The sequence below is a fragment of the Diceros bicornis genome, chromosome 34 (assembly GCF_020826845.1).
Source record: "Diceros bicornis minor isolate mBicDic1 chromosome 34, mDicBic1.mat.cur, whole genome shotgun sequence".
Taxonomy (NCBI): domain Eukaryota; kingdom Metazoa; phylum Chordata; class Mammalia; order Perissodactyla; family Rhinocerotidae; genus Diceros; species Diceros bicornis.
The window spans coordinates 37,244,157-37,270,141 of NC_080773.1; the positions used below are offsets into that span (position 1 = coordinate 37,244,157).

Below are 25,985 nucleotides of genomic sequence, written 5' to 3' on the forward strand. Positions count from 1 at the left end.
CTATTGTTCCTAGCCATTCATACTGAAACTCACAAAAGTGACTAACGCTTCAGACTACAAGCATTTCAAGAGCAGTAGCATCAAGTTTCCAGCTATGAGTGGATTCATTTTATGTCAAACTGACTCTATGAATGACAGGGCCATTCAGATCAGTAGATTTGGGAACATCTAAAGTAACAGTTTTATGCTGTGAGAACACGCTGAGCTTCAGGGAGTCTGAAATTACCTCTTTTCTCCGCTTTTAACAGGGAGCAAAGCCCCTCCCTCTGGTGGGGGCACCATTTTCCACCTATCCCTCAGGGTTCCGCGTGGCCAATTGCTCTGGTTGGTCAAGGCGGAGAACACCCCTTCCTGTCGCCTCTAGGACTCTTGGAACTACGCTACCCGGAAGAGCCTCGGCAGAGAGACAGCGGAGATGAACCAATAAGGGGTCAGGATAAGGGACTTCCGTTCGTGCGCATCGCGTCGGGGCGGGGCTTTCGGCCTCCTTCTCTAGATGGTCTTTTGATTTCTCTGGGGGTCGGCTCACGAAGTCAAAGCCGTGGGGCTGTTCCGGACCGGGACAGTCGGCGTTGCGATGACTGAACCGAGAAGGCGCGAGAGGAGGCGCTGTCCCCGCGGCGCAGGGCGGGTCTGAGGCTCGGCGACGCCTCCCGCGGGACCCGCGCCAGGGCCGGGACAGGGACCGCCCTGTCCGGGTCCCCTCTTCTCCCGCCGCACCCGGCCCCGCTCCGCCCCCAGAGTCCGATGGCGGCGGCCGCGCGGAGGGAGCCGGTTCAGGTCAGTGCTCGTGCTTCGCGCCCTCCCCGCCCTCAGCCCAGCCCAGCCCTAGAGCCCCGAGTGCGGGCGCCGCTCACGGGCCTGCAGCCCAGGCCCCGGTGTCCGGGACGGGGAGGCGCTCGTGGGGCCTGTTTCTGAGAGCCGGGGTGACGGATGTGGGAGAGGGTCCCAGGTGGAGGGCCCGGCGAGGGAGAGGCGTGGAGGGCGATTGAGCCGGGAGGAATCGGGAACCTGGTGTCCGTGTTCTGTGTGGAGTGAACCAAATGTGAGGAGGAGTGTCGCCTGGACTGGAGGTCCAGGGGCTGCTCCTTCAATCCGAGGGCCCTGGGAGCCGTGGAGGGTTGTGAACAGAGGAGGGACACTGTGCATTAGGATTTAAAAAGTTTTCCGAAACTTGCTCAGAGAGAGAATAGAGTGGAATGGGGGATGAGGACACTGAGGCACAGAGATTTGAGTCCTTGTCCAAGGTCACAGGGCTGGTAGGAGGCAGCTCGGAGGAGTGATGCCCAGAGGTTAATGGGTGAGCCCGAGGTCACCTGGTTTCAGGGCTTGGCAGGGACACGGACAAGGGCTGTGCCTCTGGAACCCCGCCGTGGTTGCCTGCATCTTCCCACAACTTCTGAAGGAAGAAAAAGCACTTGTGGAACCTACACAGGGAAGGAGAGGGTGTTTCAGCCCCTTGCTGGTGGTGACACCACCCGTATAGTGTCTGGGATTTTGGTGTCTTGAGATTCTTCCGTTGCTCTTTTCTCAGCTCTTGGATGTGGGAACCCTGAAGTACACCAAGCACTGGGAGGTGAGTGCAGGCCAAGGGTTACTGGAGATGTTCTCATTTCTGGGAACTAATGTAAAGGTGTGGAAGGTTTTCCCAGGGACTGATAACAGCATGTGCAAATGCTTGGAATTGTGACTGTGTTGGGAACAGAGGACAGCAGATCTCCATTGCTTTTGTTAAGAACAAAGAGCAGGAGGTCAGGAATCAGTCCTGTAACGTGGCTGCCTCACAAGTTGGGCATCTGTTAGGGAGGTAATAGGAGGTTTGGATAAGAGGAAGTAGTTGGTCTTACCCAGGTTTAATAGGCTCCATCTGGCTGCATAGTGCAAACTAGACTATAGGGTTAAGGGAGGAGGCAGGGAGCCCAGGAGGAGGCAACTGCTATAATCCAGATGAGTGTTGATGGACCAGAGTGGTGGCGGTGGAGGTGGGAGAAAAGGTTGGAGTCTAGGTCCAATTTTTTTTTTTCTCTTTGAGGAAGATTAGCCATGAGCTAACAGCTGTTGCTAATCCTCCTCTTTTTGTTTTTTGCTAAGGAAGATTGGCCCTGGGCTAACATCCGTGCTCGTTTTCCTCTACTTCATGTGGGACGCTGGCACAGCATGGCTTGATAAGCGGTGCGTCCGCGCCCAGGATCCAAACGTGCGAACCCCGGGCCACTGAAGCAGAGCGCGTGAACTTAACTGCTGCGCCATGGAGCCGGCCCCTAGGTCCAATTTTTTAAGAAGGACCAAGTAGGGGCCAGCCCTATGGCACAGCGGTTAAGTGCACGCGCTCTGCTGCTGACGGCCAGGTTCGGACCCCGGGCGCACACCAACACACTGCTTGTCGCCATGCTGTAGCGGCGTCCCACATAAAGTGGAGGAAGATCGGCACGGATGTTAGCTCAGGGCCAGTCTTCCTCAGCAAAAAGAGGAGGATTAGCATGGATGTTAGTACAGGGCTGATCTTCCTCACACACACACACACACACACACACACACACACAAAAAGAAGGGCCAAGTAGACTTGAAGATGTTGTAGGTGAGGGAGACAAAGGAAGGAGTCAGGGATGACCCCAGGGTTTTTTGTCCTAGCTGCTAGGGGATGGAAGCTCCGTGAACTGGGATGGGGAAGTAATCAGTAGGTTTATTTTCCTTGGGTATTTCAGAGTTCTGTTTTGGTCTTTTTTTTTTTTTTTATGAGGAAGATCAGCCCGGAGCTAACATCCGTGCTAATCCTCCTATTTTTTGTGCTGAGGAAGACCGGCTTTGAACTAACATCTATTGCCAGTCCTCCTCCTTTTTTTTCCCCAAAGCCCCAGTAGATAGTTGTATGTCATAGTTGCACATCCTTCTAGTTGCTGTATGTGGGACACCGCCTCAGCATGGCCAGAGAAGCGGTGCATCGGTGCGCGCGTGGGATCCGAACCCGGGCCGCCAGTAGCGGAGCGCACACACTTAACCGCTAAGCCACGGGGCTGGCCCTTTGGTCTTGTTAAGAGTGAGATGTTTCAGAGAACAGTGAGCGGAGGCATCACGTGGGCAGCTGGACACAGGTCTGGAAATCTGGGGAAGGGATTCGGGATGGAGACATCCAAAAGTGGTGGCTGTTGTGTGGACCAGGGTGGAGCTGTGGTTCTCCTTTAAGAGAGAAAAGCAGGTTTTGGTGGCAATGCTTTTAGCGGGTCAGACAAACTAGGGTGTATAGCCAAGGAATGTTTCTCTTCCTTGGCACCTAATTGGGGTTGCTGGCCCTCAAACACAGGTGAAGGAGAGAAGTGATAGTGGGAACAGTGTGGGAGAGAGGTTGATCTGGCAGATGGCCAAGCCTTCTCTGGGAGGAGTGGACTTGAGATGGCTATGGAGTTAGAGAAATAATTGAGAGAAGATGATAGTGAGTGCAGGGCTTCTCCTAATTCACTACTGTATGGATTCGCCAGAATTGTGTGGTGAGCTTTGTTGGGGTCTGGGGTGTTTCAGTCTTGCTGGTGGATAAGTTGTGGGGCAGATGTAGTCATTTGTGAGTCTCTGTGCCTGGCATGGAGACCAGTGGGACTGGTCTTTAAATGAAAGTTGAGTGGAGGGTGGAAGGTTGTAGTTTCTGAGGGCAGCGCAGAAGTGGAAGAGGGTCATGGGGATCTGCAATTCACATGTGGTTCTTGTGGCTAATGAAGCAAAGGTCAGAGGCACGTGGGAAGGCCGTCAAAGCAGCATTCAAGGCTTTCCCTGACTGGAATCGATCAGAGGACTGTGATGGTACTGGATTGTATTTGAGTTTGTGAAGCACCCTCTGGATGCCATGTGGGAAGTATATGTCTGAATCCAGAGAGATGCCTCTGGTCTGGGGCAGGGAGGTGGCAGAGCTGTGGGGGTGCAGTGGTGGGATCTGAAGATGTGAAAGAGGTGGAGTTCAAAGAATGATGTGCGCGTCGAGAGGAATTGTGAGCTGAAGGCCCCTGGGCCCTGGTGTTCGGGACTGAATGGTAAAGCAGGAGCCCGCGTTTGGATGTGTCTTAGAGGCACCATCTGGGAGACCCCAGGGAACTTGCTTGGCAGGAGAGGGATGGGGCCCTGCAGGCCAGGCCCAGAAGTTAGATGGCGTTTATCTGTCCCCCTGCCTGTTGTTGCTGAGGGCTGAACACAGTCATGAATGGGACCCTGAGTAGAGATCAGGCTTCAGTTGCACCAGGGCCTGGTGTCTTCTCTGAAGTGGAGAGCTCTGGGGGAGGATGAGCATGGGAAAGGTGTGTGAGGAGATGCATTGTGAGTTCTCAGAGAGAGAGAATGATCATGGTTTCATTTGTGTTAGTCGTGACAGGGTGGTGTGACCTTTGAGGACATAGCTGTGTACTTCTCCTGAGAGGAATGGGCCTCCTGGATGAGACTCAGAGACACCTGTACCACGATGTGATGCTGGAGAATCTTGCCTTTCTATCCTCACTGGGTAAGGCCCTCTCCTTCCCCAGTGACCTGGAGTAGGCTCTGCATTTCCCCCTACTCCTTTTCCCCAGGAGGTGCTGTGTCCTTCTCACAGGTGAACTGTGGGCAATACATCCTTGTCTATCTTTCTGGGTTGTTGCTGTGTTGCTAGGGCTGGGGTGTGTGCACTGCCCTCTTGTCTCCTCTGCAGTCCCAATACCCTCTGTACTGAACCCTCACAGGGAAGGATTCCAGGTCAGTAGTCTTGCAGTGAAGCTAGTGGATTCCACCTTGCTTGCCCTCTCCTTGCTGGGTGAGTGTGTCCAGATCCCTGCAATTTCTTTGACCCTTGATTTGATCCGTTCCTTTAGCTGACATTTTCTTGTGGCTGCCTGTGACAGAAATTGCTGGTATTGTCATGATCACTACTTACCAGTACCGTGGGTTCTTTTCTTTTCTTTTTTTTTTTTTAACAATTCTATTTATTTATTTTTTCCCCCAAAGCCCCAGTAGATAGTTGTATGTCATAGTTGCACATCCTTCTAGTTGGTGTATGTGGGACGCAGCCTCAGCATGGCCGGAGAAGCAGTGCTTCGGTGTGTGCCCGGGATCCGAACCCGGGCCGCCAGTAGCAGAGGTGTGTGCACTTAACCGCTAAGCCACCGGGCCGGCCCCCATGGGTTCTTTTCTTTCTTTTTTTTTTTGTGAGAAAGATCAGCCCTGTGCTAACATCTGCCAATCCTCTTTTTTTGCTGAGGAAGACTGGCCCTGGGCTAACATCCGTGCCTATCTTCCTCCACTTTATACGGGACGCCGCCACAGCATGGCTTGCCAAGTGGTGCGTCGGTGCGCGCCCAGGATCTGAGCCGGCAAACCCTGGGCCACCGCAGTAGAGCGCATGCACTTAATGGCTTGCGCCCCCAGGCCGGCCATGGGCTCTTTTTGAAGACCTTCTTGTTTGGTTCGTTTGTGTGTGTGTGTGTGTGTGTGTGTGTGTGTGTGTGTGTGAGAGAGAGTGTGTGTGAGAGAGAGGAAGATCAGCCCTGTGTTAACATCTGCCAATCTTTCTCTGTTTTTTTTTGTGTGTGTGCTGAGGAAGACTGGTCTAACATCTGTGCCCTCTTCCTCCACTTTATATAGAATGCCGCCACAGCATGGCTTGCCAAGCAGTGCGTCGCTGCATGCCCGGGATTCGAACCGGCGAACCCCGGGCTGCCACAGCAGAGCGCGCACACTTAACCGCTTGCGCCACCAGGACGGCCCCTTGTTTGGTTCGTTTTGTAGTGTAGATTTCTTCTTCTTGCTGCCCACTCCCCCCGCCTGCCTTTATGGAGATATGATTGACAAATAAAATTATATGTATTTAAAGCGTATAACATGATGATTTGATATATGTATACATTATGAAATAATTACCACAGTGAAGTTAATTAACACACTCATCAACTAACATAATTACCTTTTTTGGTTGGTGAAAAGACTTAATATTTACTGTCTTAGCAAATTGTAAATGTACAATACATTGGGGCTGGCCCAGTGCCCTAGTGGTTAAGTTCAGCACGCTCTGCTTCAGCGGCCCAGGTCTGTTCCAGGGCAGGGACCTACACCACTCATCAGCGGCCATGCTGTGGCTGCCACCCACATGCAAAATAGAGGAAGATTGGCAACAGATGTTAGCTCAGGGCAACTCTTCCTCAGTAAAAAATGCCCAAGTGTACAATAGAGTATTATTAACTGTAGTCACCATGCTGTACATTAGATCCTCAGAACTTACTCATCTTATAAGTGAAAGTGTGTACCCTTTTACCAACTTCTCCTCATTTTCCCAACCCCCAGCTTCTGGCATTCTGCTTTCTGTTTCTATGAGTTTGACTTTTTTTTTTAGGTGTACAAGTAAGTAATACCATGCAGTATTTGTCTTTCTCTTTGTGGCTTATTTTACTTAGCATAATGTTCTCCAGGTTCATCCATGTTGCTGCAAGTGGCGGTTTTTCCTTCTTTTTTGTGGTTGAATAGTCCAGTGTGTGTGTGTGTACCTCATTTTCTTCATCAGTGTACGTATTGCTGGATGCTTAATGATGTTTCCCTATCTGGGCTGTTGTGAATAATGCTACAATGAATACGCACATGCAGATATTTCTTGGGAGATACTGATTTTGTTTCATTGAGATATACAAACAGAAGTGGGCGTGGCGCATCATATGGAAGTTCTATTTTTAATTTTTTGAGGAACCTCCATAATATTTTCCATAATGACTGCACTGATTTCCATTCCCAGCAGCAGTTTTCAGGGGTTCCCTTTCTCCACATCCTTGGCAACATGTGTTACCTCTTGTCTTTTTGATTGTAGCCATTCTGACAGGTGTGAGGTGACAGCTCCTTGTTTTGATTGGCGTTTCCCCGATGATTGGTGTTTGTGAGCACTAGTGGCCATTTGTATATCTTCTTCACTCTGTTGTTTGTTGTTTTTTTCTTCTGTTGAGAAATTTTTTTTTTTTTGGTCAGGAAGATCAGCCCTGAGCTAACATCTGCCAATCCTCCTCTTTTTACTGAGGAAGACTGGCTCTGGGCTACCATCCGTGCCCATCTTCCTCCACTTTATATGGGATGCCGCTACAGCATGGCTCGACAAGCAGTGCATCCGTGCGTGCCTGGGATCCGAACCCCGGGCCACCACAGCGGAGGCGCACCTAACCACTACGTCACCGGGCTGGCCCCTGTTTAGAAATTTTTTTAATTTGATATAGTGACACTTGTTTAATTTTGCTTTTGTTGCCTATCCTTTGGTGTCATTTAAAAAATATTATTGCCAAGGGGCCGGCCCCGTGGCGTAGTGGTTAGGTGCGCACACTCCGCTGCTGGCGGCCTGTGTTCGGGTCCCGGGCGCGCACCGATACACCGCTTGTCAGGCCATGCTGTGGTGGCCTCCTGTGTAAAGTGGAGGATGATGGGCACGGATGTTAGCCCAGGGCCGGTCTTCCTCAGCAAAAAGGAAGAGGATTGGCATGGATGTTAGCTCAGGGCTGATTTTTCTCACACACAAAAAAATATATATATTATTGCCAAGAACAATGTCAGCGAGCCTTTTCCCTATGCTTTCTTCTAGGAGTTTTATGGTTTCAGGTCTTACATTTAAGTCTTTAGTCAATTTTGAGTTCATTTTCATGAGTGCTAGAAGATAGGGATCCTGTTTCATTTTTTTGCATGTGGCTGTCCAGTTTTCCCAGTAGTATTTATTGAAAAGACTATCCTTTCCCCATTGTGTGTTCTTGGTGCTCTTATCAAAGATTAGTTGACTGTATGTGTGTGGGTTTACTTCGGGGCTCTGTCTTCTGTTCCACTGATCTGTTTTTATGCCAGTATTGTGCTGTTTTGATTACTGTATCCTGTAAGATAGTTTGAAATCAGGAATGTGATGCCTCCAGCCTTGAACTTCTTTCTCAAGATTGCTTTGGCTATTCAGGCTCTTTGTGGTTTCATGCAGATTCAAGGTAATTTTTTTGTATTTCCGTGAGAAATACCATTGGAATTTTAATAGGAATTGCATAGAAACTTAGATTGCTTTGGATATTATGGCCATGAATTTCTTGGTTTCCTAGTGCATGTTAAAGTTATGTTAACACTATATTGTAATCTCTTAAGTGTGCAATAGTATTATGTCTAATAAAACAATGTACATACCTTAATTAAAAAAATACTTTAGGGGCCGGCCCCATGGCGTAGCAGTTAAGTGCGTGTGCTCCACTGCTGGTGGCCCGTGTTGGATCCTGGGCACGCACCAACGCATCACTTGTCAGGCCATGCTGTGGCGGCGTGCCATGTAAAGTAGAGGAAGATGGGCATGGATGTTAGCCCAGGGCCAGTCTTCCTGAGCAAAAAGAGGAGGACTGTCAGATGTTAGCTCAGGGCTAGTCTTCCTCAAAAAAAAAAAGTTTTAGCATGAGATTGCAGCAATTCAGTTGCATTTTCAGCTCCCTTTCTTTTTTTTTTTTGTTCACTGGAGTAGCACTTCCCCCCCCCCCCCCACAAAGCCCCAGTAGATAGTTGTATGTCATAGTTGCACAGCCTTCTAGTTGCTGTATGTGGGACGCGGCCTCATTGTGACGGGAGAAGCGGTGCATCGGTGCCCGCCTGGGATCCGAACCCCGGGCCGCCAGCAGCGGAGCGCACACACTTAACCGCTAAGCCACGGGGCCGGCCCGAGGAGTAGCACTTTTTTTTTTTTTTTTTTTTTTTTTTTTGGGGTGGCTTGCTGCCCCTAGAGTTTTTTTTTTTTTTTTTGATTTTTTTTTTTTTTGATTTTTATTGATATTTTAATGGTTTCTAACATTGTGAAATTTTGGGTTGTACATTTTTGTTTGTCCATCACCCCGTATATGACTCCCTTCACCCTTTGTGCCCACCCCCTACCCCCACTTCCCGGGTAACCACAGTCCAGTTTTCTCTGTCCATGTGTTGGTTTATATTCCACATATGAGTGAGATCATACAGTGTTTGTCTTTCTCTTTCTGGCTTATTTCACTTAACATAATACGCTCCAGGCCCATCCATGTTGTTGCAAATGGGACGATTTTGTCTTTTTTTATGGCTGAGTAGTATTCCATTGTATATATATACCACATTTTCTTAATCCAATCGTCAGTCGAGGGACACTTAGGTTGCTTCCACTTCTTGGCTATGGTGAATAATGCTGCAATGAACATAGAGGTGCATAAGCCTCTTTGGATTGTTGATTTCAGGTGCGTTGGATAGATTCCCAGTAGTGGGATGGCTGGATCATAGGGCATCTCTATTTTTAATTCTTTGAGGAATCTCCATACCGTTTTCCATAGAGGCTGCACCAATTTGCATTCCCACCAGCTGTGTATGAGGGTTCCTGTTTCTCCACATCCTCTCCAACATTTGTTGTTTTTTGTCTTGGTGATTATAGCCATTCTAACGGGCGTGAGGTGGTATCTTAGTGTTGTTTTGATTTGCATTTCCCTGATGATTAGTGATGTTGAGCATCTTTTCATGTGCCTATTGGCCATCTGTATATCTTCCTTGGAGAAGTGTCTGTTCATTTCCTCTGCCCATTTTTTGATCGGGTTGTTTGTTTTTTTGTTGTTCAATTGTGTGAGTTCTTTATATATTATGGAGATCAACCCCTTGTCAGATGTATGTTTTGCAGATATTCTCTCCCAGCTGGTTGGTTGTCTGTTCATCTTGATTCTGGTTTCATTTGTCTTATAAAAGCTCTTTAGTCTGATAAAGTCCCACTTGTTTATTTTTTCTTTAGTTTCCCTAGTCTGGGTAGGCATGTCCCGAGGAGTAGCACTTTTAATTTCCTTCAAGAACTTTTCCTTTGCATTCACAACTTGGCAAATTGTTGGCTCAGGAGGCCTAGCTTTCAGCCTATCTCAGCTTTCAACATACCTTCCTCACTAAGCTTAATCATTTCTTTCTTTTTTTTTTTTTTTGTGAGGAAGATCAGCCCTGAGCTAACATCCATGCCAATCCTCCTCTTTTTGCTGAGGAAGACTGGCCCTGGGCTAACATCTGTGCCCATCTTCCTCCACTTTATATGGGACACCACCACAGCATGGCTTGACAAGCAGTGCATCGGCGCGCACCCGGGATCTGAACCCGGGCCGCCACAGCAGAGCACACGCACTTATCCGCTGTGCCACTGGGCTGGCCCCCTAAGCTTAATCATTTCTAACTTTTTATTTTAAAATAAGAGATGTGTGACTCTTCTCTTGAGCACTTAAGAGGCCATTGTAGGGTTGTTAATTGGCCTAATTTCAATATTGTTGTGTTTCGAGGAATAGAGAGGCCCGAGGAGAGGGAGAGAGATGGGGGAGCGGCTGATTGGTGGAGCACACACAACATTTATCAATGAAATTTGCTGTCTTATATGGGCACGGTTCGTAGCACCCCAAAACGATTACAATAGTAACATCAAAGATCACTGTCACAGATCACCATAACAAATATAATAGTAATGAGAAAGTTTGAAATATTTTGAGAATTACCAAAATGTGACACAAAGACACAAAGTGAGCAAATGCTGTTGGCAAAATGGTGCTGACATACTTGCTGGATGCAGGTTTGCCACAAACCTTCAATTTGTAAAAAAAAAAAAAAAAAAAAACAAAACAGCATCTGAGAAGCACAATAAAGGGAAGTGTAAGAAAATGAGGTTTGTCTGTACCATTGTAGTTGGAAGAGATACTTGATATTATTTCAGTCTTCTTCAATTTGTTAAGACTGGTTTTTTTTTTTTTAAGATTTTTTTTATTTTTATTTATTTATTTTCACCCCAAAGCCCCCAGTAGATAGTTGTATGTCATAGCTGCACATCCTTCTAGTTGCTGTATGTGGGACGCGGCCTCAGCATGGCCGGAGAAGCGGCGCATCGGTGTGTGCCCGGGATCCGAACCGGGGCTGCCAGCACCGGAGCGCGCGCACTTAACCACTAAGCCACGGGGCCGGGCCATGTTAAGACTGGTTTTATGACCTATAACATAATATCTATCCTAGGGAATGTTCTGTTTGCGCTCGAGGAGACTGTGTACTGTGCTGCAGTTGGATGAATGTTCTGTATATGTCTGTTAGGTCCATTTGATCTAATGTATAGGTCAAGTCCAAAGTTTCCTTATTGATTTTCTATCTGGATGATTTACCTTTTGTTGAAAGGAATAATTGAAGTTCTCTATTATTGTTGTGTTGCTGGCTATTTCTGCTTTTAGATTGGCTAATATTTGCTTCATGTATTTAGGTGCTCCGATGTTGAGTTTGTGTACACTTACAATTCTTACATCCTCTTGATGAATTGATTCCTGTATCATTATGTCATGACCTTGTTTGTCTGCTGTGGCAGTTTTTGACCTAACGTCTGTTTTCTCTGCTATAAGTATAGCTACCTCTGCTGCCGTTTCATTTTCCATTTACGTGGAGTATCTCTTTTCTGCCCTTCACTTGCAGCCTATGTGTGTCCTTAATGGTGAAGTGAGTCTCTTGTCGGCAGCATATAGTCGGGTCTTATGCATATATATATTTTTTTTGGTGAGGAATCTTGGCCCTGAGCTAACATCTGTTGCGAATCTTCCTCTTGTCCTTGAGGAAGATTAGCCCTAAGCTAACATCTTTGCCCATCTTCTGCTATTTTGTATGTGGGATGCTGCCACAGTATGGCTTGACGAGTGGTGGGTAGGTCTGCGCCTGGGATCTGAACCTGTGAACCCCAGGCTGCCAAAGCGGAGCATGTGAACTTAACCACTATGCCACTGGGCCATCCTTGGGTCTTATATTTTTATCCATTCACCCACTCTGTCTTTGAATTGGAGAATTTTGTAAGGACCTAGTATTGCCTTCTTGTTACTTGTTTTCTGGCTGTTATGTATTTTTTTGTTGCTGTCTTGCTCTCTTGCTGTCTCCCTTGGTGGTTGGATGGTTTTCCCTGGTGGTATGCTCTGATACCTTTCTCTTTCTCTTTTGTCTGCCTAATATAGGTTTTTGCTTTGTGGTAACCACAACGCTTACAGAAAATATCTTATATTTAGAACATTCTGTTTGAAGCTGATAACAACTTCACTTTGATGGTATACACAATACCACCCTTTTACTACCTACCTATTTTATTTTTTGATGTCCTTATTTACATCTCTTTATCTTGTGTAATCATTAACAAATTATTGTGGCTATGGTTATTTTTAATACTTTTTTTTTTAACATTTTTATTTATTTATTTATTGTGTGTGTGTGTGTGAGGAAGATCGGCCCTGTGCTAACATCTGCCAATCCTCCTCTTTTTTTTTTGCTGAGGAAGATGGCCCCTGGGCTAACATCCGTGCCCATCTTCCTCCACTTTATATGGGACGCCGCCACAGCATGGCTTGCCAAGCGGTGCGTCGGTGCGCACCTGGGATCCGAACTGGCAAACCCCAGGCCGCCACAGTGGATCACGCACTTAACCACTTGCGCCACCGGGCCGCCTCCTATCTTTAATACTTTTGTCTTTTAATGTTTATCGTAGAGTCAGGTGATTGATGCACTGCTGCATTACAATATTGGTGTATTCTGAATTTGACTATGTGCTTACCTTTACTAGTATGCTTTATTTCAGCTTGAAGAACTCCCTTTGGCCTGTCTTGTAAGGAAGCTGTCAGGGTAATGAACTTCCTTGCCTTTTCTTTGTCTGGGAAGGTCTTTATTTCTCCATTTTTTTTTTTTTTTAATTTTTATTTATTTATTTCCCCCCCAAAGCCCCAGTAGATAGTTGTATGTCATAGCTGCACATCCTTCTAGTTGCTGTATGTGGGACACGGCCTCAGCATGGCTGGAGAAGCAGTGCGTCAGTGTGCGCCCGGAATCCGAACCCGGGCTGCCAGCAGCGGAGCGCGTGCCCTTAACCACTAAGTCATGGGGCCGGCCCAATTTCTCCATTTCTGAAGGACAACTTTGTCAAGTAAAATAGTCTTGCTTGGCATTTTTTTCTTTCCATAGAGTCACGCATCACTAAATGATGGGGATATGTTCTGAGAACTGCATTGTTAGGCTATTGCTTTGTCCTGTGAACATCATAGAGTGTACTTACTCAAACCTAGATGGTATAGCCTACTACACACCAAGGCTCTATGGTATAGCCTATTGCTCCTAGGCTACAAATCTGTACAGCGTGTTACTGTGCTGTACTGTAGGCACTTGTGACACACTGGTAAGTATTTGTGTCTAAACATAACTAAATATAGAAGACCTACAGTAAAAACACAGTATAGTAGATAAAAAATTGTACACCTCTATCGGGCACTTATCATAAATGGAGCTTGCAGGACTGGAAGTTGCGCTGGGTGAGTCAGTGGGTGAATATGAAGGCCTAGGACATTACTGTATACTACTGTAGATGTTACAAACAGTGTACAGTTAGGCTACACTAAGTTTAAAAATTTTTCTTTCTTCAGTGAAAATTAACCTTAGCTTACTGTTACTTTTTTAATTTCTAAACTTTTTCTGTTTTTCACTTTTGACTCTTGTGTAATAACACTTAGCTTAAAACACAAACATGTAGAGCTGTACAAAAATATTTTGTTTCTGTATATCCTTGTTCTATAAGCTTTTTTCTATTTTTCAAATTTTTTCTTTTTTTTTACTTTTTATAATTTTTTGTTAAAAACTGAAACATACACACATTAGCTTAGGCCTACACAGAGTCAGGATCATCAATGTCACTGTCTTCCACCTCCACATCTTGTACCACGGGAAGGTCTTCAGGGGCAATAAAACACACATGGAGCTGTCATCTGCTATGAGAACAATGCCTTCTTCTGGAATACCTCCTGAAGGACCTGTCTGAGGCTCTTCTTGAGGAGCTGTCACTCTTTTTAGAACTATATCCATGGTGATTTGCTAGGTTCTGTTTCTTTTTTTGTCATAAATTTGCTTAGAAGTAGATAAATCACTGTGCACATTCCTCTCTATTAATGAAAACCTTTCATCATTGTCCATATTTTCAAACTTTTTAAGGAGCTCGTTGAGATCTGCAAACGTTTTTGCTAAACCCTTCACCGTGAATTTGCTTGGGGCGTTTTCTTCTTTTTCTCATCCTGCAGTTTCCTTTTCTCTTGGCTCTTCTTCAGCTATGTGTTCCTGTTCACATTCTAACACCAGTTCATTAGTCAATTCCACAGGAACCACCTCTAGGAACTCCTCAATGTCATTCTCATCCACACCCACGTTAAAGTTGTTTGTGGTGTCATCCACAGCCTTGTTGATTATTGTAACCTCCTCATCCTTGGGAGATCCTTTGAAATCATGGACAAATCTCTTCAGTGTCTTCTAGATACCGTTCATACACTCCTAGGTGACATCATACCAAAGCCCAAGCGAGGCTCTTGACGCAGTCATAGATGTTGTAATCCTTCCAGAATTGCCTCAGTGTCTTCCTCAGTTGCAGCAGTGGCCTGGGCTAAGGGTCCTCCTCGCGTAGTAGGCCTTAAAAGAAGCTGTAACTCCTTGATACATTGGTTGGATCAAAGATGTGGCGTTTGGAGGGAGAAACACTGCTTTGACGTTGGGTTAAAGATCACCAGTAAAAGGAGAGTGTCCAGGATCATCATCCACAATAAGCAAAATCTTGAAAATTATGTCATTCTCCAAACAGTACTTCTCCGTTTCGCTGGCATAACCGCTCAGGAGGGCATCTTGGAAGAGGAGCTGGGTCAGCTGTGACTTCTTATTGCTCCTGTCATACGCTGGCAGCGTGTGCTTATTGATAGGCTTGAACGCCCTGGGATTCTCACTGTACAGAGAGTTTCATTTGAAGCCTGCAACATTGCCCCCACGCATGACTGTTATCCTGTCCTTAGAAGTCTTGAGACCTGGCATTGAGTTGGCTTTCTTATGGGTTAAATTCCTTTCAAGCATCCATTTCCAGAATAGGGAGCTTTCATCTGTATTGAATATTTGCTCTGGCAAGTAATTTTCCTCCACAATCAGCTCATCTAGAGTTTCCAAAAATTGTTCAGCTGCCTTCATATCAGCACTCACAGACTCACCACTGACTTTTACATTATGTAGCGAATAACGATTCTGGAATCATTTAAACCACCCAGAGGGAGTAAAGTCAATATCATAGTCGAGTCCAGCCTTTTCTTTCAACAACACAGAAAACTTGTTTCTTTGTCTGTGATCGTCATGCTGCTTAGAGAGATATGCTTCTATGTCTGACCTTCAATCCAGGTCATTAGAAGTTTCTCCATGTCTTATATAGGCCCTTTTCAAATCTTTGTTAGTCTCAGTGCCTTCAAAGAAGCAGATCCTTTAACAGCTTCCATCACTTTGCTCTTGTTCTTTAAGATCTTAGCCGTGGTGGAGTGGGACATGTCTGACTGGTGAGCAATAAAACCATCACTGATTTTCTACCATTGTAGTCCTTATTAATCACTTCTAATTTGGTTTCCAGTCATTTGACATGGCCTCTTACTGGCAGCATTAGCAGTAAATTTTATATGCTTAGGGACCATGATGAACAAATCAACGTGAGATTAAATCAAGCACAAGAGAAAAGGATGCAATTAAGAGACTTGGTAAACATGAGATTTATGAGGCCCCTGTTTACAAAACATGGCATACTGTTTTACAGTAAACGTGTTTTTTCTTGTAAATAGAAAGAGTATGCTCTAAAATGATGATAAAAAGTACAGTATAATAGAGCCAGCCCTGATGGCCTAGCGGTTAAAGTTGAATGTGCTCTGCTTCGGCGGCCTGGGTTCGGTTCCTGGGTGCAGAACCACACCACTCATCTGTCAGTAGCCATGTTGTGGTGGCAGCTCACATAGAAGAACCAGAAGAACTGACAACTACACACAACCTTGTGCTGCAGCTTTGGGGGAGAAAAAAGAAGAAAAAAGGAGGAAGATTGGCAACAGAAGTTAGCTTAGGGCGAATATTCCCCTGCAAAGAGAAAATACATGTATACAGTATAGTACAGTCATGTGCCCCATAACGATGTTTCAGTCAATGATGGACCGTATATACGTCAGGGGTCCTGTAAGGTTAATACCATATAGCCTCTCACAACGTATCTCCTTCTTCAAGCAAAGCATAACTGTAAATACATGAACCAGAAACATAGTTGTTTATTCTCATTATCAAGTATTTTATACTGTACATAGTTATATGTGCTATACTTTTATACAACTGGCAGCTCAATAGGTTTGTTTATACCCCTATTACCCGAAACATGTGAGTAATGCATCGCAATACATGTGACGGTTACAATGTCACTAGGCAGTAGGAATTTTTCAGTTCCTGTATAAATCTTATATGTGACCACCATCCTATATGTGGTCTGTCATTTACTGAAACATCATTATGTGGCACATGACTGTAATTTGAATCTATCTTCCCACTCTCTCCTGGCTTGCAAATTTTCTGCTGAGATGTCCACTGATATCCTTGTGGGATTCCCTTGTGTAAGATGAGTTTGTTTTCTCTAGCTGTTTTCAAAATGATCTCTTTGTAAATGCTTATCAGCATGTCCATTATAATTTGTCTCTGTGAAGTTCTCTTTGGATTGTATCTATACGGCACTTATGAAGATCACGTACCTGGATATCCACTTTTCTCCCTAGATTTGGGAAGTTTTCACCGTTACTTCCTTTTTTTTTTTTTTTTTGAAGGAGAGCATGGGATATCCTTCCCTGCTTTGTTTTTTTTTTCTTTTTTTTTTTGGTGAGCAAGATTGGCCTGAGCTAAGAGCTGTTGCCAATCTTCCTCTTTTTGCTTGAGGTAGATTGTGCCTGAGCTAACATCTGTACCAGTCTTCCTGTATTTTGCCAATGGGACGCCGCCACAGCTTGATGAGCGGTGTGTAGGTCTGTGCCTGGCATCTGAACCCACGAACCTGGGCCACTCCAAAGTGGTGTGCGCAAGCTTAACCACTACGCCACTGGGCCAGTCCCTCACCATTACTTCTTTAAATAAACTTTTTGCCCCTTATTGCTCTTTTCCTCTAGGGCTCCCATAATGTGAATAATGTTTTGCTTCATGTTCCTTAATCCATGTAGGCTTTCGTCACTGTTTTTCTTTTTGTTTTTTGTTTTTTCTCCCCTCACTGGATAATTTAAAGACTTGCCTTCCAGTTACAGATTCTTTTTTCTGCTTGATCAAGTTGGCTGATGATGTTGTCTATTGCATTTTTCATTTCATTCATTGTATTCTTTAGCACCAGAATTTTTGTATGATTCCTTTTTTAAGTGATAGAATGTCAACATATTATTATTATTCATGTAAGCATTTAATTCCAAAGAAATGAAGCTAAATTACAAACAGAATTTTTGCAGTACATGAAATTTCCACTTTAGAGTATGGTTTTATATCACAGTAGTGCAAATGCATTTGTCTACAGGTATTCCCACACAACTCCTTTGGAATGATTTCCATCATACCCAAGGACCTGGAATCTAAACAAACAAAATTTCATAAGACTCACTTTTAGATAAATGGGATAAGAAATAAAGTCATCAGATGATTGGGACTTTTAATTTCCAACAGACACTTTCTTGAAATGTTTCTTCTGATACAAGGGTTATAAGTTGGAACCCTCAAAAAAGAAGGGTAGAACATGAGTAAAAGAAAAGAAACGTTTGCCCCTTAAGCCTGTAGTCCCCATCCTTTGACCAAAGCAAAGCAGAGCATCTTTTCTGCAAAATAAGTGGGTCTCCAATATTTCCATCTAGTTGAGCATTCAGAGATAGACACCTAAGGACATATAGTTCATATATGTGCCATCTTGCCCTGTTTGCTTTAGTTATGCCTGAAGAGTTTAATACCCATACAAGTCCAAAGGTAGAAGAACACATACTAGTCTGGTAACTGATAAGAGCTGACTGTAAAGCACAAGCTGGTTGAGCTAGTGCAGCCCTGTGGCAAGTTTTCTCACACAGAGAACGAGTATAACCATCCTACTCAAAAGACCAATGTAATAAGGACAGTCAACTTAGAAACATTCTTCTCTCCCGCATATTACCTGCCACCCAGTTTCTTAAAAGGTAGATAGTATTAAGAGGATTTAGGGGTGTGTGTGTGTGTAATGATCTAGTACTGCTCCATTTCTTCTTTTGATATGTATTCCTGGCTATCAAATTAGGATTAGGAATCCCATCAATGATGGATAGGCTATTTCCAGCCGTTCACTAATCAATTCACTTGTCGGTGCGTCATATCTGAGCACCTTCTTGCAGAGTCGGCATGCAGTTCCATCACCTGAGAACAGTGTCCATGGAGATAGCAGGAGTCCTCATTACACAAGGCTGCAGGTGTGTATAGCAGTGGAGAAGGCTGCTGGGGACCTAATGATATTATTTTCTCCCATGAGGGTGTGATGGCCAAGGAGATCCCTCTTGGTTTGAGTCTGCCTCTCGGGCCCTGTGTTGGTGGTGGCAGCATGGGTATCTGATGGATAGGCACCGGTGGAGCAGCTACAAAGCTAGGGTCTGATGTGTTGGTACTTCAGAAATTTCCGCGGTTCTGGGGTCTGGGACTTTGGATAAACATCAGTGGTTTTGGCTTTGGTTTGTGAAATGCAGCTACACACAGAGCAACCATGGAGGCTGTGTCCATGGAAACATGGTGGCTCTCGAGAGCTGGATAGTCTATAGCAAGGGTGTCTCCCGTGCCTGAGACGCAGGTGTATGTGATGCAGCTGTGGAGTCAGGGTCTGGAATGTGGGCACACATGGAGCAGGCACAGCTCTGGGGTCCAGGACATGCAGAGGTTTGGGGATGAGTGGCAGCCCTCGTCCCGGAGCGGCACAACAGCAACTGCTTCTGAGGGGGTTGCAGTAGCTTTATGAGGGGCGTCAACCATGATGATGGCTGTTGGTTAACTCATTGGCGAAAGGCACCAGTGTCCTCTGTGGAGCAGGCAGCTGGGGTCTTCTGCTGAGCAGGCCACTGGGGACTGCAATGGCACCTGCCCTGTGGCTGATGGAGAGAGCCCCTGCCCTTCTTATTTCCTAGCCATTCAGGTGTCTCTGCTAAGACAGTCTCTGCAGCGATCCTTACTGTACACTTATTCTCTTCTTATGCTCTGCTGTGTTGTAGCTGGTTCTTCATGGACTCTGGAGCCCTCCAAGGCTGATTTCACTCATGGACAGCTGTTTTTTTATGTGTTGGTGGTGAGAGGTGGTGTCTCCTATCCCACCATCTTGCTGTGATCTCACCTGGATCTCTTTTCTTTGGTCTGTTGTGGGCTGAGCTGCTCTGGGAGTGCAGGCCATTCATCTCTCCTGTCATTCCCCTAACACTTGTATCCTCCATGTCCCATGTAGTTGCCCAGCTAAGGCTTAGAGGGAAGAGTTCTTTGTGTGTCACAGGATGGGCATGACTCCAGCCATGGCAGGGTGGGCTCAGAGCGGGCCTGGTCCTAGTGAGTGGCAGCTGGAGAGGGTGTCACGTCAGGCTCGTGTTCAGATCATAGCAGGAGCCTGTCCTGTTCAACCAGAGTTTTGGTGCCATTGCCAGTGGCCACATCCCATTTCTACCTTTCCTTCCCCATATTGACAAGTTGCCAACTTGTCAGTTGTACTGCTCGTCATTCCCTGTGTGATTTCCACCCAGGGATAATTTCCATTAGATAATTTCCAAATTAGATAATCTCTGATTACCTCTCTGGACTCCATGCCTGACCCATTTCTCTCTCTGCACTCATTTTGCAGTGCTCTCCACCATGGCCCTCACATGTTGTGCCCTGAGGTGCAAACATATCCTTAGATTGACCTTGATCAGCAGCTAATCTGTTGTGATTGGATTTTCACGGGCTTGGATGCACCCTTCTGCTGAGCCTCACATCAGCAGCAGAAAAGGTCCTGCAGGCAGCTGTGGGCAGAGAACAAGGTGTAGACCCTGTCTCTCTTCCATGTGTCATACCTTATTTTTGTATCTTTCCCTTGCTGAGGTCTCCACCATTCTTCAAAATAGGGGCCCTATAATATACAGAAGCTTCAACTGGATTCCAACTCCATTGTCTTGAAAAGCATCCCGTCGATTTTTTGTTAGATGGAACAGATGCACATTTGTGAGGCGTTGCCCTCTCCCTATAGTCAATGTGTACTTCACCAGGGTTTCTTTGTGTTCAGGTTGTTGCTGTGGAGCAGAGGATGTGGAGGCTCGCTTTGAACAGAGCATTTCTGTAGGAGTCTCACAGACCAGGATATCTCCACTTTCCCAGAAGACTCACCCCTACGAGATGTGTGGTCTGGTGTTGAAAGACATTTTGCACTTGGCTGAGCGCAAGGGAACACAACACAGCCAGAAACTGTTAAGGTGTGAGTCCTGTATCAAACTGTTTTATTTCAGTGCAACTTTTGAACACCAGCAGGAGCAGCACATGGAGGAGAAAGCCTTCAGAAGCAGTGTGGACACGGGCTCGTTTGTGACGAGCTGCAGGTTCTGTGTGTCAGAGAAGCCCTTTCCCTGGGTGAAGGTTTGGAAGGACTTCCTGGCCAGCTTTGGACATCTCCAGCAACAGGCCACTCACACCAGGAAGAAGCCCCAACAAATCACCCATTGCAAAGCAGCTTTGCAAAGCAGAAAACGTCATTACACCTGGGGTGAATGGCAGATAGCCTTCAGCCCCAAATACACACTTGTTCAGGACCAGGGTGTCCACCCTGGAAGACAGTGGTTTACATGCCATCGATTTGGGAAAACAGGTACAAATCCTCATCTGTTGTACACCAGAGTGCCCATGCTGGAGAATGGCTTCATGTTTGTGTGGTGAATGTCGCGGATTCTTTACGGGAAGCTTAACCTTCAGTCAACATCAAAAAATTCATACTTGGACAAGGCAGTGCATGTGAAGCAAATGTGGCAAATCTCTAAGCCACAAATCTGTGCCCATCATGCCTGGAAGTCAAACTGGAGAAAATTGTTTTGTATGCAGTGAATGTATGAAATCTTTTAGCCCTAGCTCAATTCTCATTCACTCTTGGAGAGTTCAAACTGAAGGAATGTCTTAAAAGTGTAGTGACTATGCTAAATTTATACCTCTAGCTCTGCCCTCAGTTATCATTTGAGAGCTCACACAGGAGAAAGACTTTTCTGACTGCATTGAATGTGGGAAATCCTTTACTGAAAACTCCCGACTCATTATACACAGGAGAGTTCACACTGGAGAAAGACCCTATAAGTTCAACAAATGTGGCAAAGCATTTTCCCAAAGTTCTTCGCTCCTTCGATGTGAGAGAGTTCACACTGGAGAAAAGCCTTATGAGTGCAATGAATGTGGGAAATCATTTCGCCAGATCTCTGTGCTCCTTCAACATTGGAGAATCCACCTGGCGAAAGGCCTTATGAATGCAGTCAGGTTGGGAAATCTTTAGCCATAGGTCCAATCTCATTCAACATCAGAGAGTTCACACTGGAGAAGGACCTTTTGAGTGCAGTGAATGTGGGAAATCTTTTAACTGAAGCTCTGTACTCTGTCGACATCAGAGTCTTCACACTGGATCACAGCCTTATGAGTGCAGTGAATGTGGAATATCCTTTGCTTAACACTCCACCTTCATTAGAAACAGGAGAGTTCACACTGGAGAAAAACCTTATGAGTGTGGGGATGTGAGAAAGCATTTATTCAGAAGACCTACCTCATTATACACCAAAGAGTTCACACCAGAGAAAGGCCATATGAATGCAACAAATGTGGGAAATCATTTAGCCACAGCTCTGTGCTCCATCGACGTCAGACTTCACACTGGATCAACGCCTTAAGAGTGCAGTCAGTGTGGAAAATCCTCTGCTGATAACTCCAACTTTATTAAACACAAGAGAGTTCACACTGGAAAAAGGTCTTATGACAGCGGCAAATGTGGAAAAGCATTTAGTGAAAGTTCTGTACTGTCGACATCAGAGGGTTCACACTGGATAAAGGCTTAATAAGTGAAGCAGATGTGGAAAATTCTTTAGCTAAAGCTCTATGTTCCTTCAACATCAATAGTTCACACTGCATCAAGGCCTTATGAGTACACTGAGTGTGGGAGATGCTTTGCTAAAATCCTCAGTCTTATGAAACACAGGAGCATTCACACTGCAGAAAGTTGTTATGGTGTAGCAAATGTGGACAATCTCTTACCTACAACTCTAGTTTCCCAAAACACAAGAATGTTCACACTGGATAATGGCCTTATGAGTGTGAAACCCTTGAGTCAGAATTAGCCTCATTACACACTGGAGAGTTCACACTTGGGAAAGGTCTTACAAGTGCAGTGAATATGAAAAAGACTTCAGCCTTTTCTCATTGGATACCACAGAGTTCACGTCAGAAAAACAACAGATGTGCAGAGAGTGTGTCATTTCTTGTTCAGTTTAACAACATTGGGGAGATCCCATGTGAGGGTGCCATCTGCCTATATTGAACTTCATATCCCTTATAAACCATGTAAATTCCAGGAATATGGGAGCTGCATTGTACTTTTTAATTTGACCAGAGCCCTCCCTTACCAGACATATGTCACTGCCAGTTCTGTAGCAAAAGCGATTTCACCTCTTATAGTTTCACAGGTGGTCACGGTGTGCATTATTGACCCACTGCCAGGTGTCCAGGGAAGGAAACCTTGATAATCTGTCATTTGTGGGAAGGATTTGTATGAAGGCTGAGCACTCATTCCTTTCCATTTACTTTCTCTGATGAGCTACGTCACTGACGTGACCAGTTTTTGGCCCAGAGGACTCGGCTGGTGACTTGAAAATGTGAGCTGCCTTTTCATAGATGTTGTTGGTGTCACGTGACTCCTGTGATGAAATTTCCTGCCCTTCAAGTCTCCAGCCCAGGAGCAGCCTGCCTCCAGTTGCTCTGCTTTGTGAAAATGAAAGCCTTATTGTTTAAGCCACGTTTAATCTGGGGGTTCTATTCACTGTGTGTGGTGGTTTGAAAACAGCCGGGTTCTGCGAACAGGAAGGGGTGAACAGCTTTGATTGGGATCCCAAGCTTTGTGTGTCTCAGCGGGGACAGTATGATGGCAGGATATGCCTCTCTCTGCAGTTTTGCCTATGTTTGCATTGCTTCCCAAGACCTCCAAGAAAAGAGTGCGGGGATTTGTGGACCTATTTGTAGCCTGGATGCCACGGTATTTGTGGTTCAGAGGTCAGTCTGTGGAGAGGCAGTGGTGATAACCTTTGGTGCTTCTGAGAGCAACATGAAATTGCTCTCTTGTTCACAGAGGATGTTGCATTGTGCTCAGCGCTGCTGAGGGAAGTCTGTTTCCAGGTCCTGCAGCAGAGCCATGTGCCCTGATGTTCAGGATTCCACAGAGTGGCATCACGGGGTATGGACAGGGGAATCATACTTGTTATAGAAACACTAGATTTAAAGGGAGGGGAAGGGACTGCCCCAAACTAGTTGGGATGTGCCACTTTTAAAGGGGCACGCAGAAGATTCCAGTCTCTATGGCTGTGAAGGATGAGCAGGCTCAAAAATTCTCATGGCCTCCAGAACTGTGCATCTTGTGTAGCTGAGGTCATTGTGAGGGGAAAACATGTAAATGTTTTGTGAATTCCTGTAGCCTGTCTGGGCTGTTCACCTGAAGGCTATTGCTGTGCAGGAACATGAGGCTACAGAGGCCAGCTCTGTGGCCTTTGTGCCCCAGCCTGCATTCCTCTTGAATCTGACGGAAACTGCCTTGTAGCTCTTCAGTATTTGCTACCACTGAGGCAGGGCGTCCCTCCAGGGCATGAGGAAAGAGGTAGTGGAGTTAATATAGGTTTATCAGACTGACATTCCAAAATTAAAGGAAATCCAGATTTTTTTTAACCATGTTTTTAGAGCTCTAATAAGATGTAAATAACTTGCAGTGAGCTGCGTATATTTAAACTGTACAGTTTGGTAAGTTTTGACACTCATGTAAATGTGTAAAACCACTATTATGGTGGTGATGAATGAAGCTCTCCATCATCCTCTTATTTACCTAGGGCTCTGTCATGTCTCTCTCTCCTCTCTCTGCCCTCCAGGTAACCATTGATTTACTTTCCTTTACAGAAGATTAGTTTGCATTTTCTAGAATTTAATAAGATTCTTCTCATAAAACGTTTCTTCTTTTTATCCGCGAGTAGCCTCGTGTGGCTTCTTCATTTTGAGGTTCATCAGTGGTGCTCATGTGAGTAGTTCATTCTTTTTATATTGCTGGGGAGTATGATGTTCTGTGGAAGTACCACTATTTGATTATTCTTTTGTCTGTGTATGCGTATTTGAGTTGTTTCCAGTTTTTGACTGTTGCAGATAAAACTGGTAAGATATTTGAAAAGAGTTCTTCATATCCATATGATTCATGGATCTTATGTTAATTTCTTGGGGTGCAGTGCCTGAGTCATAGGGTAGGTGAGTAGATACCTTTTTAAGAAATGCCAAACTGTGACCTAACGTGGTTGTCCCCTTTTGTCTTCCTGCCAGCAGTGAATGAGACTTCCATTTCTTCCATTTCCTTGCCAACAGTGGGTATGGTTGGTTTTATAAAATTTTGAGCCCTTTAATCAATGTGTAACCATGTAAAACATTGTGGTTTTAGTTGCATTTCCCTGTTTCCTGATGTTGAACGTATTTTCACTTGTTTATTTGTCACTATTATGTCTTCTTTTGTAAACATCTTTTCATATCTTTTGCTTGTTTTTTATTTTTTTATTATTGTTTTAAAATTTTATTTATTTATTTATTTTTGGTGAGGAAGATTAGCCGTGAGCTAACATCTATTGCCAATCCTCTCCTTTTTGCTGAAGAAGATTGGCCCTGGGCTAACATCCGTGCCCATCTTCCTCTACTTTATATTTGGGACGCCTGCCACAGCATGGCTTGATAAGCAGTGCGTATGTCCGTGCCCAGGATCTGAACTCATGAACCCCAGGCCACTGAAGTGGAGCACACGAACTTAACTACTACGCCACTAGGCTGGCCCCTTTTGCTTCTTTTTTATTTTTTTATTTTATTTTATTTTATTTATTTATTTTTTGTGTGTGAGGAAGATCAGCCCTGAGCTAACATCCATGCCAATCTTCCTCTTTTTGCTGAGGAAGACTGGCCCTGAGCTAACATGTGTGTCAATCATCCTCCATTTTATGTGGGACGCCGCCACAGCATGGCCTGACAAGCGGTGTGTCGGTGCGGCCCGGGATCCGAACCCAGGCCACCAGCAGCAGAGTGTGCGCACTTAACCGCTACGCCACGGGGCTGGCCCCTATTTTTTTATTTTTATTTTTTTCGTGAGGAAAAATGTGGCTTCATAAGAGCTAAGATCCGTTGGCAAGCTTCCTCTTTTTTTGCTTGAGGAAGATTAGCCCTGAGCTAACATCTGTACCAATCTTCCTCTATTTTGTATGTGGGGTGCCTCCACAGCATGGCTGATGAGTGGAGTAAGTCCGTGCTGGGGATCCGCACCCATGGACCCAGGCTGCCAAAGCAGGGCATGCGGAATTAACAACTTGGGCACTGGGCCAGCCCCTGCTTGTTTTTTAAATGACTTTTGACTGTTTGCCTTTTCTCCAACAAAGAGGAAGGTAGTGAAACAACAAAGACTGACTTGGAACTTCATTCATTCTTCAGTGATGTGACTTCTTTCCTGTAAGGAATGACTGGTTTTGAATTTGGAAATATTTCCTGAGTGTTTTTGGTGCTGTACACAATGCAGTGACCACACACGGTATACATTGTGAAGGCTCATCTGCATGATGAACAGATTCTCCATCACCTTCTTAGGTCTAGATGTTCAACAATACCGTGTATCAAGCCATGATTTGTAGTGTTTTCCAATTTCCCTCGTGTAAACACTCCCACCATGGCCAACTTAAAACTGCCCACATGATGTCATTGCACGTGGAGTTGGGAAGAGTTGCCAGTGGTAGACCATGATCTTCTATTGCTGACATACTGGTACAGTAGCTGCCAGTAACCTCAAGAACATAGAAGGTGATAAGATGTAGTGAAATGGTTAGAAAGTGAGAAGTCTTTGTTTGCTTTTTAAACATTTTAATGGCAGTATAATTCACTTATATTAAACTGCACAT

At 45.3% G+C, this 25,985-nt stretch overlaps 1 long non-coding RNA gene across 1 annotated transcript; it reads left to right on the top strand.

The window, feature by feature from the left end:
* Nucleotides 1-716: 716 nt before the first annotated feature.
* Nucleotides 717-24,588, top strand: LOC131397537 (uncharacterized). Its single transcript, XR_009216780.1, has 4 exons — nt 717-780; nt 1,535-1,576; nt 4,346-4,480; nt 20,075-24,588. It is a non-coding gene; the product is annotated as an uncharacterized LOC131397537 (long non-coding RNA).
* Nucleotides 24,589-25,985: the final 1,397 nt, after the last annotated feature.